This window comes from Tribolium castaneum, chromosome 2, assembly GCF_031307605.1.
Source record: "Tribolium castaneum strain GA2 chromosome 2, icTriCast1.1, whole genome shotgun sequence".
Classification (NCBI taxonomy): Eukaryota; Metazoa; Arthropoda; class Insecta; order Coleoptera; family Tenebrionidae; genus Tribolium; species Tribolium castaneum.
Genome location: NC_087395.1, coordinates 7482034 through 7497500, shown reverse-complemented (window position 1 = coordinate 7497500; position 15467 = coordinate 7482034). Strand labels below are relative to the sequence as shown.

At 32.8% G+C, this 15467-nt stretch overlaps 3 long non-coding RNA genes across 3 annotated transcripts in view; 1 reads left to right on the top strand and 2 right to left on the bottom strand.

The window, feature by feature from the left end:
• The window catches only part of LOC135265457 (uncharacterized), a 1124-nt gene extending 461 nt beyond the window's left edge, over positions 1-663 (top strand). Inside the window, exon 2 of the long non-coding RNA XR_010333132.1 lies at positions 1-663. This exon is cut by the window's left edge and continues 9 nt beyond it. This is a non-coding gene — a long non-coding RNA (uncharacterized LOC135265457).
• A 3379-nt stretch (positions 664-4042) lies between these two features.
• Positions 4043-8298, bottom strand: LOC135265400 (uncharacterized). The gene is made up of 2 exons (XR_010333051.1): positions 7991-8298; positions 4043-7939 (listed from the first exon to the last, which is right to left on the bottom strand). It is a non-coding gene; the product is annotated as an uncharacterized LOC135265400 (long non-coding RNA).
• A 5762-nt stretch (positions 8299-14060) lies between these two features.
• On the bottom strand, positions 14061-15225 carry LOC107399058 (uncharacterized). The gene is made up of 2 exons (XR_010333050.1): positions 14552-15225; positions 14061-14496 (listed from the first exon to the last, which is right to left on the bottom strand). It is a non-coding gene; the product is annotated as an uncharacterized LOC107399058 (long non-coding RNA).
• Between the last annotated feature and the right edge of the window lie 242 nt (positions 15226-15467).

Genomic DNA, 15467 nt, shown 5'->3' with positions numbered 1-15467 from the left:
GTGCCGAAGAGTAGGATGAAATTATCGGAAAGAAGACTTATGTGTGTGAAGTAGTGTGCGTTTTGTGCAAGTGATAGTTTCTTAAAATAAATAAAAAATCATGTGTCTAGACGATGGACAATATGAAAAAAGTTTATACGAGTGTTTTGATAAAAGACTGTTATCATATAAGAACTGGGTACATTCATACCCATCTCCATGGAGTTTAGCAAAAGCGGGACTGTTTTATATTCAAATATCTGATTGTACCCAGTGTTTTGTTTGTGGAGTAATAATTTCACGATGGGAAAAAAGTGATGATGCGTTTATGGAGCATAAAAAACATTCTCCAAAATGTGGATATGTGAAATTGCTTTCCACAGACAAAACTACAATTCAGAAATTCAAATTAGTTACTAAAAATAGCATTGTTGTAGTTTTATTTTTTATAGTATTTGTATTCATATATTATTTATGTGCATAGGTAATGTGATGCAGACTTGTTAACCTTGATCAGTGTCGGGCGCGCGCCAAAGGCGAGGTAAACTAAAGGTTTCAAGAGGCGTCTTGATTTAATTAGTTTATAATTAAATAAGTGGTAGAATAATATGGAGGATTTATAATAGATTTAAGGATATTTAATGTACTACCTATAATATTGATGAAATAAAGTGTTTTAATCGATTCCTTATAGTTTATTTTATTAAAAAAACAATTCATAATAATAATAATTATCTATGTAATATCCGATGAATTAATCCAAGAGTTATGAGTTTTATCCATTCCACTCCACTTGACGAATAAACGGTTACCTTTCTTTCGTAAAACTTTCTCAACGAGATATACATTCGGATATTTAACTTTTTGTAATTCTTCAGTGTAGAAACCTCCTCGTATTGTTTCTCCAGAAACATCTTGTAGCAAATAAGTTCTAGGATTAGTATTTTGAACCTTCGAAACTGTAAATACTTCATTACTCCAATTTGGGGTGTACCCTTTCTTAAAAAGATGTCGATGTTTACTAATTCGAACAAAATCACCAACTTTAAATTTGGGTTTATAAATGTCCATTGTTTTAAGATGACTATAAACTTGATCCAAAACTTTGCGTTCGTTTTTCTTATTTATTGAAATCGGTTTTAAACCAGTAGTCCTATGTCTGGTATTATTGTATTTTTTTATTATGTCAGGTAAAATGTTTATCCAGTTGTAGTGACCTTGCACCGAAAATTCTTTATACATCATTCCCTTGATTGTTCGATTCACGCGCTCGACGACACTACTTTTTAAATTCGAATAAGAACTGTAGTGATTAATTTTGTATTTATTCATTAATTGTTGAAAATGTTTATTGTAAAACTCCTTTCCCAGATCTGTTTGAATGTTTTTAGGAACGTTACGTCGAGTTTTTAAAATTTCACTCATTGCATTTACAACACTTAAAGCCGACTTATTCTTTAATGGAACAGCCCATACAAATTTAGAAAAAACATTGATAACCATTAAGATATACTTAAAGCCTTTATTGACGCGTGAATATGGTATCATTTCAACCAGATCGAGTTGCAATAAATCATTTAAACCTTTCACTATCACACGTCGTCTTTTAAAGTTCACTCTCGCCGGTGCATGTAGTTCATTAACAACTTGACGCTTAATATTTAAATCACTACGCTTCATGGTGGATTGGTACTTTTAAAACTATTTCTATATATATCGGTTTAGCTTCTGATGTTTTGGGTCCATATTTAAATGATAGTTTGTCACCTTCACGTAAAATTTGACCAATTAAATTCGTAGTTTGTTTCGAATTAATTAATGCAATCCACCCGCTCGATGGACTACCATGTACAGACGTAATCGTTGCTTCTTTTAATGGGAAAATATAATTCGTACCAATATTAAATAATACAAAAAGTTTTTTAGCTGGATCCAGTGTCCCAAAGAGTGAGATTGTGGTATATGAGAAAGATTTGACACGTTGTAAAGTTGTCCGAATTCTGTGTTCACTAATGTGTTCACCAAATTTATCTAATGTCATATTCTTGTCTATTGAATGAATAAAGTATGTAGAAATACTAACTATAAAATATAATGTGTTTGCAATATATACAAGTCGTCTCTAAATTATTAACGAATTATTTTCGATTCACGCAATTCTGTTATGATGCGATTGATTTCATTCATATGATTATTATTACCAGCTACTGTCGATGATAATAAAAGACGTAGTCTATTTACGAGTGTGTTGGGATTTTTGTAGGGAACAAATTCTAAATTTTTATCTGTTAAAGCCAATGTGCGAAGAATACCACCACCCTTAACTCTTTTTGATATTGGTTGGATACTACTTGTCGGAGTTGATTGTTCATGACCTTGAGCCTGCAATCGTTGTATTGCAGGTATGTTGCGAAGTCGCGGATACTGTTTACGTGCTGGTGGTGGTACGAGAATTGAAAGACTACTACTGCGGCTTCGTTGCTGGACAGGAGTCGATTGACCTTGATCGGTATCAAGGCTTTCTTCAGTATCACTGTAAAATGGCGGCGACTGAGATGCACGGTGTTCCTGAAGCGGTAGTGGCTGTCTCGAAAAATGTCGAATAATTGTTTTATATTTGTTCCCTACATTACCCAGAATTTGTGCATTTGGTTTATAGTTTTTTCTGTCTGCATTGGTTCGAATGACAATATTTCGATAAGTTTCTAAATCTGATTGAGTATAATTAGTTGGATTTTTTTTAAATAATAATTCATACAATCCAGGTGTATCAGGATAAGCTACATTTTGAACGATTACATGATCGTCTTTGAAATCAATTTCAGAATTGCCAATAAAAAATTTATTTGCCTCGGTTCCATGTCTCACACCATATTGATGATCAAATTTGTTTTCTGTGTCAATAATCATATCTTCAATGTACTGTCGAGGTAAACCGGTCCATTGTTTAAGAAAATGGCGAAATGCATCGGTTTTTGACAAATTTATTAATGTTTCTTGCAACTTTCCAATGGTCACGTTCCTGAGTGACTCTCCCTCCTCTTTGGGTGTGCTAGCAGCCGCATGTTGTCGCATTAAACTGAATCGTGGATCGAGCGATGTAGTACTACGGCTTGTAGTCGTTGACTCAAAAAGTCGCTTCGCCTCCGGTTGCTTGATCTCATGATGAATTGATATTTTTTCCTGTTTTGGGACAACTTCGCGTTCATGTTTAATTTCAGAAATTAAACTTTTTATTGGATCGGTTAGAGGTTGAATGTGGGTTGCGAAACGTCTTTGCGAACTTGCAATGTGTGAAGATAATGATCGTACTTTTTGTTTAACGTGTCGTCTTGCCTTATCCAGCTCTAAAGCTAAACGTTTATCCATGTCGATCGTCGACTAATAAATAAATCTTTTGTCAAACATTTACATTTATATTTTAATGAACTGATCAAAACCGTTACGATAACGCCCATTGTCTTGTTCAGCATCCTTATCAATAGTAACAAATCCATACGGTTTTTGCCAACACTGTGAACACATTTTCTGAAAGGTTTCAAATGACATATCTGTACCAACGTGATCATTAAAAATATGTTTTAAATTTAATACATCTTGAGGAAAGATAATTATGAAATTAGCATTATCACGAATTAATTGTTTCTGAATGGAAGAATACGTTTGGCTAATAAATATACAATCAATATTATAATGCCTACCAAAGCAAAAATAATCACGTATTATATTTTGGTTACAAGTGACTACATCATCAAATATTATTACGGAATAGGGTTTGATTTCTTTAGGAGGAGGAATTTCGGCACCATCTTCATATTCATAGTAACCGACTTTATCGAGAGGTGCCAGAACCGATTTTAAAAATTGATATTTTGGTTGTTGTAGCGTTTTTGAAAATAAGTAAATGTCTGTGAAGCGTAATCCATTTGGATGCAGCAAGAGACTTAATATCACATTTGTTTTTCCACATCCAGAACGTCCAACCACTAGTCCTCTTTTTACACTATTATTGAATAAAGTATTATGTTTAGGAAACTGTTGATAGGGTACACAAACTGAATAGTCGTGATTAGAAATTTTTAATAAATCTTTTTGTTGCACAAGTTTCATTGTTGACTTACAAAATACAAATAAAAATACTTTACACATTACATCAATTATAAATACATAATAATAATAACTATGTAGTATAAATAAATGGTTACATATCGTTACATATCTACAATAAGGTAAAATTCAATCAGTGGGTTCCACATATTTTTGCAATTCTCTAATTAGAGAATCTAAATTTCGATCTCTATCAATATCGTAATGTCCCCAGGCTAATGTATCAATTGAATTACCTAAAATGTATCGTTTATCATCGAAATTAGACAGTGCTATTTTATTCCTTAATTCGGTATACATATTATGTAAATAAGATTTGAAAACGTTCATAACACAGAAAACTGATGAAGATGAAGGATTTGTTGCAATTGCTCGATATTGTAACAGTGTTAGAGATTTATCAATTACATGTTTACTTACACCTTTAGCCTTTTTAATTAAATCATTCACTGTTTGCACACAATATGCTTTGGCACCGGTGCCATAAAGTAGTACAATTGGTACACCAGCATACTCATCTTTCATTTTACCGATAACAGACACAGTTTTAGGAATACCATGAATATTATTCTCGGGATAATTTGAAGTATCAAACCGATCAATATTCTGCTTAATATCATTATATACGTTTTCCGTATAAATTTCTAAAATTAATGAATCCGTATCCGTATACAAAAGCTGTACATTATTTCCATACTTAACTTTAAGGAAATTATAAAAAAAGTCATACATTAAAGTTTTTGAAATTTCCAATATACTGAATCCTACATAAATAGGTTTATCATACGTTACTTGAACTTTATTCATTTCTATTGCAACTAAATTTTCAGTAAAAATAGAACAATTTTTAAATTGTGGTTTGGCTATCCATGTCTCTGCTCCATACTTGTGACCGTTCTTTTTCCAATGTGTAGCCAGTTTAATATCTACCCGATTATCGACATTTTCCATGGTTTTTCCATACACACTATTATTCATGAGTTTAAATAAATCTTTTTCAAACTTATTTTTAGTTTGATTTCGTAATTTCGTATTTAAATCAATATATGGTTTGAGCCATGACGATTGATTGAATTTTAGTACTCTATGAATTTTTGTCAATTCTAGTCCATTTTGTAGAGCTTGTTTTAAATTTCGATAGTGTATTATGTAGTTTGTTTTAGCACATAGATTTGGAATGAGTTTAGCACATTTTCCGTTTGGTGGAATTAAATTTTCAGGTAGAAATGGCATATCATTATGAGAGTTGTGTAAATGATGAGGATAAGAGATATCTACTTCAAGGACATAACCTTCAGGTGTGGTATCAGTCAAATCCATAATACTAAGTGAATTAATTTCGTCTTGCGTTAGCCAAGTAAATCCACCTAAAGGGAGTACTTCACTCATAGCCCAACCATAGAGATTTGTTGCATCGAGGTATAAAATGTATGATGTCGGTTTCGAAGGGTCATAATTTGGAAGAAATTTATTATTTGCTTGAGCCGCTCGTTTAACACATGTACTAACTCCCCCACGAATCCCTTTTTTGAAAAAATGCAACATATCTATATCAGTCAATAATTCTAATTTTACATGGGTAAATTTAAGCATAGCATTCCAACTAAGAGATGGTGCTGTCACGTAATGTGCTGGATCAAGTTCATAATGCTTAAGGCACATGTTTCGAAAATTCTCAAAGACATCAGCTAATAGCAAAATATCACTTTTTAAATAGAGATCAGAATATTCGCCTAGAGTCTGACAATGGAATGTATTCCATACGGTATTAGCTCGTTGATAATCATCTTCAGAAATATGCTCATCGCGAAGTTTATCGTAAAAATCAATTTTTTGTGGTAATTCCGTGAGATCTAATTTAGAAAAATCATCGATAAATGAATATGGAAAAACCCCTTTCTGTCTAATTAACTGAAATTCTCTGTCAACGGGAAAGTATCGTTTTACTTCCATACATTGAGCATCATCCAAGGCTGCTGCCAGTTTTTCTAATGAACATGCCAAAAACTGAAAACTATCTATAAAACGCAAGTGTAAGTGCTCTTTGACTATTCGATTGTTTGAATTTAGATATTCGCCTACACAAATTTTTTTTGAAAATGTAATATATTTCTCTTTAGTTTTACCAAGAATATTAATTTCACTTTCTTCAAGGGCCAACTCTTTAATGAATAAGTGACTATCATAATTTGTTAAATTATGAAATACTATCGGAATAAAATTTGGAATTTGAAAATTCAAGTTACAATTACTGTGCGCGGCGGACCTATAACGACCCGTTAAATGACAGTGATCTTTTACTTTAATATCATTCTGTTGAAAAGGTTTTTGACAAATATGACATTCCGTTGCCGTAAGATAATCAAACTCTTCTTGAATAGTTAATGGTAGCATTGGTTGTACAATACTTAAATACTTTGTATAAATCTCTTTCAAATCTATTTCTAATGCTGTAATAAAGTCAACCACAGATGACTGTCCTCGAAAACTTTGGAATTTAGATAATTGATCGTTATATGAACATTTAATGTAATATGCACATGAATATGGTTGATGGAGAAAAGTTTTTATAGAAAATGATTGATTTGGATTTGGTGCAACTGTACTCATAGGTTTCAATAAACATTCGAAATCAGCATAAACAATAAATGGGATAGTCATTTTATGATGATAATTTTGAAATTCTAATACATTAGCGGGAACATTATAACCAAATCTATTTGTTATTAATTCATTATTTGGGATTCTAGCATAAAGTTTTCCACAATCAGTCGAAGAATGTCTATCTAATAAAGCTTGGGTTGTGAAATATTGTAGACATCCATCACAGAAAAATTTTGAATGATGATGTTTTGAGAGTTGGGAAGATACTAAACGTGGCAAATTAGTTATTGTACAGTAATGTTGATTACCATCGTTATCACTCAACAATAATAAATTTATGTGTACCGGTTTCTTAAAGTTTGTAAAATATAATGGTCCCACAATTTCAAATTTTACCTTATTGTTTACATAAAGTAATTCAAGTCCGTAAACATTAATAGAGACATTATTTTGACTTTCAAATTTTGCAATACTATCCAGTTTTACAGGAAATTCAATACCTTGGAAATTAAAAAGTGTCGACCAATGTGGATATGAACTGGGTAAATGTTCTGGTCCCATAGGTAGACACACTGCTGCTACGACACTCCAACCAAAACAATGAATATCCTGATTTTGAACATTAACTATTGCCCTCTTCATTTTCACGCTTGGCGGTAGTGGGATATACGATGACGCTTTCAATGGATTGTAATAGTTTACATTTAATTCTAAATGTAAGATTTTTACAAGTGTCCAGCCTAAAACAAAGAAGCAAAAAAATAATTGTATTATAAAGATTTTTACAATATATAACTACCTGAATCTCGTTCCAAAAAATCCATCATTTTTTGACTAATAACTTCTTGAAAGTCATGCAACATATTCCTAATATTCGTGCCTAAAGTAACAATTCTGTTAGTAGTATTGAAAGATTTTACATCAAATATATTTTTTGACTCAATGGTATACAATCCAAATAATTCCAAATTTATTTTGATTGTACTAAATTTTTCAATTTGTGAAACAATAAGTCTAAGTAATTTATTGTGAATTTTATCCATAAATTCATTTAAATCGATATAATGGCCCTCATCACAAATCCTATATGAAGCGATGCGTGATTTAAATGCACTGCTGAGTGCAAACACCCCATCCTCCAAGGGAGTACTTTGACAATTATTTCTATGCTGTCTACTTCTCTCATGGGCCGTAATAAGCTTTGGAGCAATTTCTTGATTACATGTAACGCACATATAATTGTTGCTAGCTAGAAAAGAAAAATTATTGAAAAATAGAGTACCTATTAGTTAAAACTTACCAGTTGAATGACATATTTTCTGTTTTTTGGCGGCCGGTCCTCCATTTTCCTGTTTTTTGACCATTTGACAATAGAGCTTTTCGTGGCGTAGTCGTGATTGACGGGTTGTAAATTGTTTATTACAGTTTTCACAGTGATGCATTTTCTTATGAAAATATAAATCAATAAATTAAACAGGTTACTAACAAAGTTTAATTATAAATTTGCTGCCTTCTGTTACTATCTTTGAATGACTTTTATTTATACTATATAAATATATATTTTTTTGTGTTCAGAGATAGGTATCCAGCAAGACCTCGAGGAGGAGCAGCATGCTTGCCATCGTGTTGTAGGTAGTATGATGTTAAAATTTGGAAAATCGCGTCCGAATTAAATGTACTTGATATGAGTGTGGGATGGAAATAGGATTTATTAATATTAATTATTAATATTAACATCATTAATATTAATATTAATATTATAATTATTAATAATTAATATTAATGGCGACTTTCGCGAACGTCTACGAGGCTTTCTAGGGCGCCGACGCCTCCTTGATCGTGAGTGAGGGGGAGTGGGTGGAATGATGTCTTCGTCGTCGTCATCGTCTCCACCCTCCACCCTATTCTCAATCCTATTATTTATTTGCCCTAGAATGGGTGACAATTGAGAGGGTTGAATGATGTCATTTTCAACATCCATCTCTTCACCCTGCCTCCTCTCTTCAACCCACGGCTCTGCCAGTGCGTCAATGACAGATGGTTGTTGCATGTCATTGACGCCCTGTGATAATATTATGGGTGACGGTGGTGGTGATGGTTGTGGTGACCGAATGATGTTATTTTCGGCCTCTACCACCACCAATCTCTCTGGCAGAACATCATTTTCCTCAATAATCGGTGAATTGGGTTGAGGGGGATGTTCAACGTTACCATTGATAATGTTTTCCACCTCAACCCAAGGCTCCGATAAAGCGTCAATGATGTCCTGCGATATTATCATAGGGGGTTGAGTTAATATCGCGGGTGCCGCTTCAGGAGATGTTGGTGTAACGGGGCGGGTAAACACTGGCTCAACGAAGGGGCTTTGTGGTGGTAGTGGTGGACTGGGAGAGATTGGGGGTTCTTCCACCACCACCACCATATCATTATCAAATACATTTAACTCATCGGTAATCGAATTATTGATGGGACAAGTTCCTTCATCCACAACCGGATTGGACACCGCCTCGTCGTCATTAATAAACTGGTCTATTAAGGTCAACGAGATGTCGTCCGAATAATCATTTTCAATACCATGTTGAGCCAGGTATTGCGTGAATGGTAAAGAAAACGATAATTCACTATCAGGTTGTGATAAAGGAATAACCATAGAATCATCATCATCCTCATCAACGATTTGAACAATATTAGCAACAGCGTGATTAGCTAATTGCTTCTCTTTCACACTTAACTGACTACATTCAATCTCATCCTCTTCAAAACAATCTTCCCTCAAAGATTGACTTAAAGACGACTTGGCAAATTGTTCAAATTGTGTCTCATCATTTTTGATTAATTTTGAATAAGCAGGTCTAATAATTACATCAGAAACGATATTGATTCTAGGTTTATCCCTATTAAAACCACTACGGTTTTGATAGGGATTTGCAACTTTTCCCTTCAATACTTTAAATAATAACTTTGATGACTGGTTACTTACAGTTGTCCTAGTTGAGGGACCGGGACACTGACAACACTCGTCACCATGAGTGCACGGTTTAAAATTAGCAAAATAATTTGAACACATTATTTCGTACACAGACTACCTGTACAACACAGAATGAATTTCTGCATTCACTCTCTGCACATTTATAAATTGTTAAAAGCTCCCGTCAAGGTCAACTTCTTTGTATGCACTTACTGCAACTACATTGGTGTATTCCATCAAGGTTAACATATAGACACAAAAAAATGTAAAAAGAAGACCTATGTAGACAGGATGGAGTGTAACCGCCTGTTTCAAGGACATCGTTAACCTGTTTAATTTATTGAAAAAATGAGAAAAATCACTCATATCCACTGCAATAATCAACTCTTTTTTTATAAATAAAATGAATTTTTTTGGGTGGTGTATAAGGATTATTGAAAGTGTAAGGGAGTGGTAAATATTATGAAAAAAATACAAATGTTTATAAATTTATAACATTTATTTATAAATACTACAATTAATTAATTCAATTAATATTCCATATCATTACAAAAAATATTTTTTGAAGAGTTTGTATTTTCAAAGTTGCTTCTCGATGATTGTTGATAATCATTATTAGTATTATGGGATAAAGTTGAATCAAAATAATTCCCATTTCCGCAATCAAAACTCCTCCAAGAATATTCACGATGTGGAAGACATCTTCGTAAATGTCGTCGAAGATGTTTTACTTTCAGGCGATGTCCTGGATTATTACGACACGTTATCCAACTCTCTTGATCCATGATTACTAATAGACTGATGAGTTGAGATTATTTACACAATGTTTTGTACACTTTTAACGAAATGTTTGTTTTAAAAAAAATACATTATGTAGACTGCAATATGCGTTATCGTTCAGATGGTACATGCATTTAACTTTATCGGCGTGTAATGTTGGTTGTTGTGGAAATTCAATAACCTGTTTATGTGTATGTTTTTTCAAAAATTCGGCTTTTTCTTTTCCTTTTACGTAAATTTTGTCAACATCCTTCAACACATTGTTTATAACTTGTACGTGTTTCCAATATGGAATATGTCCCATATTCCAGTCAATACAATGATAATTCTTCATTAACCATTTTACTTGTTTTTCATCTTGAGGATTCAAGAGTTGTGAAGGGAAAGGGGGTTGAAAAACATAGTGTGCGAGTTTGTCTCCTCTTAAAGCAGCCAGTTCTTTAACTATAAACTTTTTTCCAATTTTGTAACCTTGAACGTCTATAATCACTTCGTTCTCCATCACTATTAATATTAATTTAGACTTGTTTCACAGATTTTGTCAACGGTGTATATGTAAAGGCTCGATCACTAATGACTAATGCATATGCGGTGGTTCCCTCACTTATACCGGTGTCTGCATCAAATTCAATTCTCAGTGCAATAGACTGTGTTTGTAAACCAGTTTTTTGCATCGAACAATCAATTATGATTAGTGGATAACTGTCGAAAAACTGTGTAGGTGTAATGTGTGTTTCTTTTTTATCTGTATAATAGTATCGGGATCTAAAGTTTGTAAACATTTCATATAATATACCGAAATGGTGTTTTTTATATGAAATATTTAAATTTTCATACGGATATCGTTCATTATTTAGAAATACTCTCATATTGGTTATATCGCCTCTATCAAATTTACTCATATTTTTATCAAGTTGTCCTTCTCTATTGCTTTGAAGGCCAAAGATAATATAACGAGGTGTTTCAAATTTTGTAGAGATTTTCACAGGCCAACTACACTTTGTAGTATTTGTAAAGAGTGGCAGCGAATGAAGTTCCCAGCTTCTGTACGGTACTGCAATTTCTTTATCTTTTTCAATGGTTTTTGTCAATTTAACCTCTTCCTTTAAACCGGGCACAATATGTGGAACTAGCCATGCAATTTTATCAATTACAACTCGTGCTTTCTCATTTGTTGTACAAATTAATGCATTGACATCACTATTACTACGAATTAATATTAACTCTTGCGGTATGTTTAGCATTATATTTTTATAATCTTCTGCAAATCCTAATAGTCGATTTAATGGGATACATGCTTGAAAATATCCATCTATAGGTTTAGTGGCTTCTTCATTTAGATCCCAACCAGACATTGTTAATTTCAGACTTTCACTTTGATTTAATGATGCCAGATTTTTCATAGTTGTTGTAATACCTGGCTTTGTGTTTGTATCTACAGTTACTCCACTTACTTCATACCGTATTTCACTAAACAAAAAAGCGACACCATTATTTACAAACTTGGTTTCTGTTGCTGGTACAGTTTTATTGGTTGTAGCGTCGGTTTTAACCAATTGTCCCTCAATTAAAATTAAACTATCACATGGTAGTGTACACAAATCTTCTTGTAAAGGAATTCGAATTTCATCCGTGTTTTCATATCTGGCTGTATATGCCTCATGACTTTGAAATTTGTAACCTACCACACCTTCATCCCACTCAATACCCTTCTCAATATCGAACATTTTTTATGTGTATAATTCAAATCCTAATGATTTTAGAAACAGTTTATTTTTATTACTTAATTGTTGCACGGTTCGTTTCGTACTAACTGTTTTTCTACACTTTTGTTGCTTTTTATATGAGTCAGTTCTAAAACTAATACCCATTTTCTTCTTTCTTCTGCAAATGTAATCCAACTGTTACAGTCTCTTGTTGAAAATTGACCAACTTTTCATCTTGATCTATTATTTTAAGTGTAATATTTCTGATAGTTTTAACACTAATGGGTAGGTAAATCACATGATCTGGTGACTGTACTATTTTAAATCCAGGTGGAACGTTTGGAAAAAATTGATAAATTATGTGTACAGGTTCTCCATTTTTAAAACTTCCAATTGTAATATTACATTCAATCATAATCGAATTAAGTTTCATTATGTCTGCAATATTGTCCGAATCTTTTCCAACATTTTTCGGAACTATTTGACTATTAAATCCCAACACTGGTCCGATAGTATTTGGTTTGGTAAAGTCAACATCTTTTGTTGCTTTGATATGTGTATGTAATGTATTATTGTTTGCAGTAATATATAAGAGGTCATTACTGAATTGTTTTTCAATTACATGTTGTAAATAGTTGTTTATATCGGTTAATTGATAACAACCGGTCGGTATTTTAAATTCGACATCCCCGAAAAAGAATTTATTATTTTCTTCATCAATATTCGGTATACTGTTGTAGACTTCAAAATTTGTAACACCCAGTTCATAGACACCATCACTAACATCAATCGGTGGATTAAAGTCAGCACTTAGTATCGCTGATTTTCCTGTTAATACAAACAGCATCTTTGATTCGACTAAACTTATAATTTGCATGTGTGTCTATATAAAAACTTTAAACATAATTGTCCACAATTATATGAACCCATTTTCTGATATCCATCATAATTGTATGTAATGTTATTACCATCATTATCACTTTTGAAATAATTGATAATCTCTGTTGGAGGTTTTAAATTGCCCATACTATCAAAGTATAATATATTATTTTTATTTTTTACATATGCTGTCCAATGAGTTCCACTATTTTTTTCTTCATCTAAATTTATAATTCCTGTTTCATTTTTATGTATAAGTTTCGGTAATTTATTACGCATATATACACCTCTAAAATTTGGAATTTGTAATAGTCGAGCAAACTTTATTATTTCAATATTAGTGAGGGCGTGACGTGGTAATTTTACTGGGAGTTTTTTTTCTGATACCATTTATATGGACCAATGTAAAGACCTTTCCCTTTAGTTTTTCCTACACCTTTACCGCTACTCATTTCCATTGCTTTATTATGTCGCATAGTTTCCTCCAACATTTTTTTATCTACCGAAGCTTTATTTACAGCAGTCGCTATCCCTGCAGCTCCTCCTCCTAAAGCGCCTAGAGCACCTAATAGTGGTAATAGGAATGGTAAAAAACCACCATATTTAGGAGCAACTAGAATTCGTTGTTTTTTTGTCTTCTTTTTTTTACCCTTTTTACTTTTAGCTCCCATTCCGAATTTTACTTTGCCTTTCATTATACCAGCAATTGCTAATGCAGCTGCTTTTTCCCCAAACGATGCGTCTTTTGCTTTTAAACGTTCAACTGCTTTACTTAATAATAACTTATCTGCTTCGTGTCGTTTTTGCAAATTAGTTTCGTTGGCGTACGATATATCGTGTTCTTTACAAGCCTGATCTAATTTATTTCTACCACTATGTCCAAGTGCAATTCGTTCTTGTAATTTGGTTCCAGGGCCACAAAACTGATAACCCGGTATATGTAATTCAATGGGTAATTTATTTATTAATTTATTTATTAGACCCCAACCTCTCTTTGTCAGAGTTGAATCAATACTATGTTGAGAATCACAAGTCTGTTTATTATATAACTTCATTTATTTACTTTTATCCATACACCAAAAGAACAATCTAGATACTAATTTAATCTAAGGTTACAAGTTGTTTATATCTAATTTCTACTCTTATTAACTAACTAACATTCTATACCACTATCACAGCTACTTGATGAGTCGTCAGAATCATAGTCATCAGAATCATAAAACATCATTTGTCGCTCTCTACTAAAATACCATATTTTAACAGTCATTTTGTTTATTAAATTATTTCCACACAACTGAGAATTCTGTCCTATTACTGTATTACACCAAAAACACTTGTAGTTTAACACTGAAGTCACATGTAGATGACAAATGTGAAATCTCACTGCCATAATCTTCACACATTTCAAACAAAAGAATTTTCTGTTACTACAGTCCTTTGGAGACAGGCAAAAGAGCATGTAGCAGTAAGGATCTGAAAACATTTAAAACTTAATTTCTACAAGTACATACAATTTCATATTACATACCATTGTCAACTTCCATTATGCTGATTTAAGTTAGTGGTATATAGCTATAATTTTTTGGGCATTTTCCGGATCCACTTGGCTAGCTGTGTAGCACGGAGTTTTACACTTATGACAAAGGAAACCATATTTTCTAAGTAACTCTTTAAATTCTTCTTCATTACAAGTAATGTCAATACTTAAAGAATTATTCCACCCATCTGGATTAATAATAGAAATGTCCTTAGTACTACACTGTTCACACACAACCACTCTATTAAAGAAACGTTCCCAACCACCTTCCAAAGATATGTGTCCTAACTGGTTGTGGAAACACGTTTCTTCCACTATTATGACACCTTCACAAGTAAAACGATACCACATTTTTTTACTACTTTAATATTGAGAAATACTTATTAGATACTGTTTTTGAATTTGTATTGAATTCTATATATATTAGCTGCAGTGACCTTGAATGATAAATAAAGAGGGAAGTTGTTGGCCTTGCAAAAGTGGGGACCTTGGCCTTGAAAACATCAAGGTCCAATATTGCCTTGGCCTTGAAGTGGTGGGGGAAGTGGGAGGGATTGGCCTTGAAAAAGTAAGAGAGAGAACGAGTGGCCTTGAAAGAAAGAGAGGGAAAATGGGCGGGGTCAAACTCAAGGTCAAGGTTGTGTTGTGTTGTCCCCCCATTCGTTATCTACTAGAGTAGAGTAAACTACTATAAAACGTAATGAAAACTCTATATTCAAGCTCAAAAGAACAAATTACGTTATAGTTTTGGCAAAAAAAAAATATTTCGGACGATTACATACTTCGAAGTAAGCAAACTTTAATTGAACAAGTGCAAAAGCTAATACTTTGCTTTAAAATAACGATTTATGTGGTAATATGGTATTTTGCATCTGTCCTATAAAAGTTTACTCGTTTCGCTCCATTG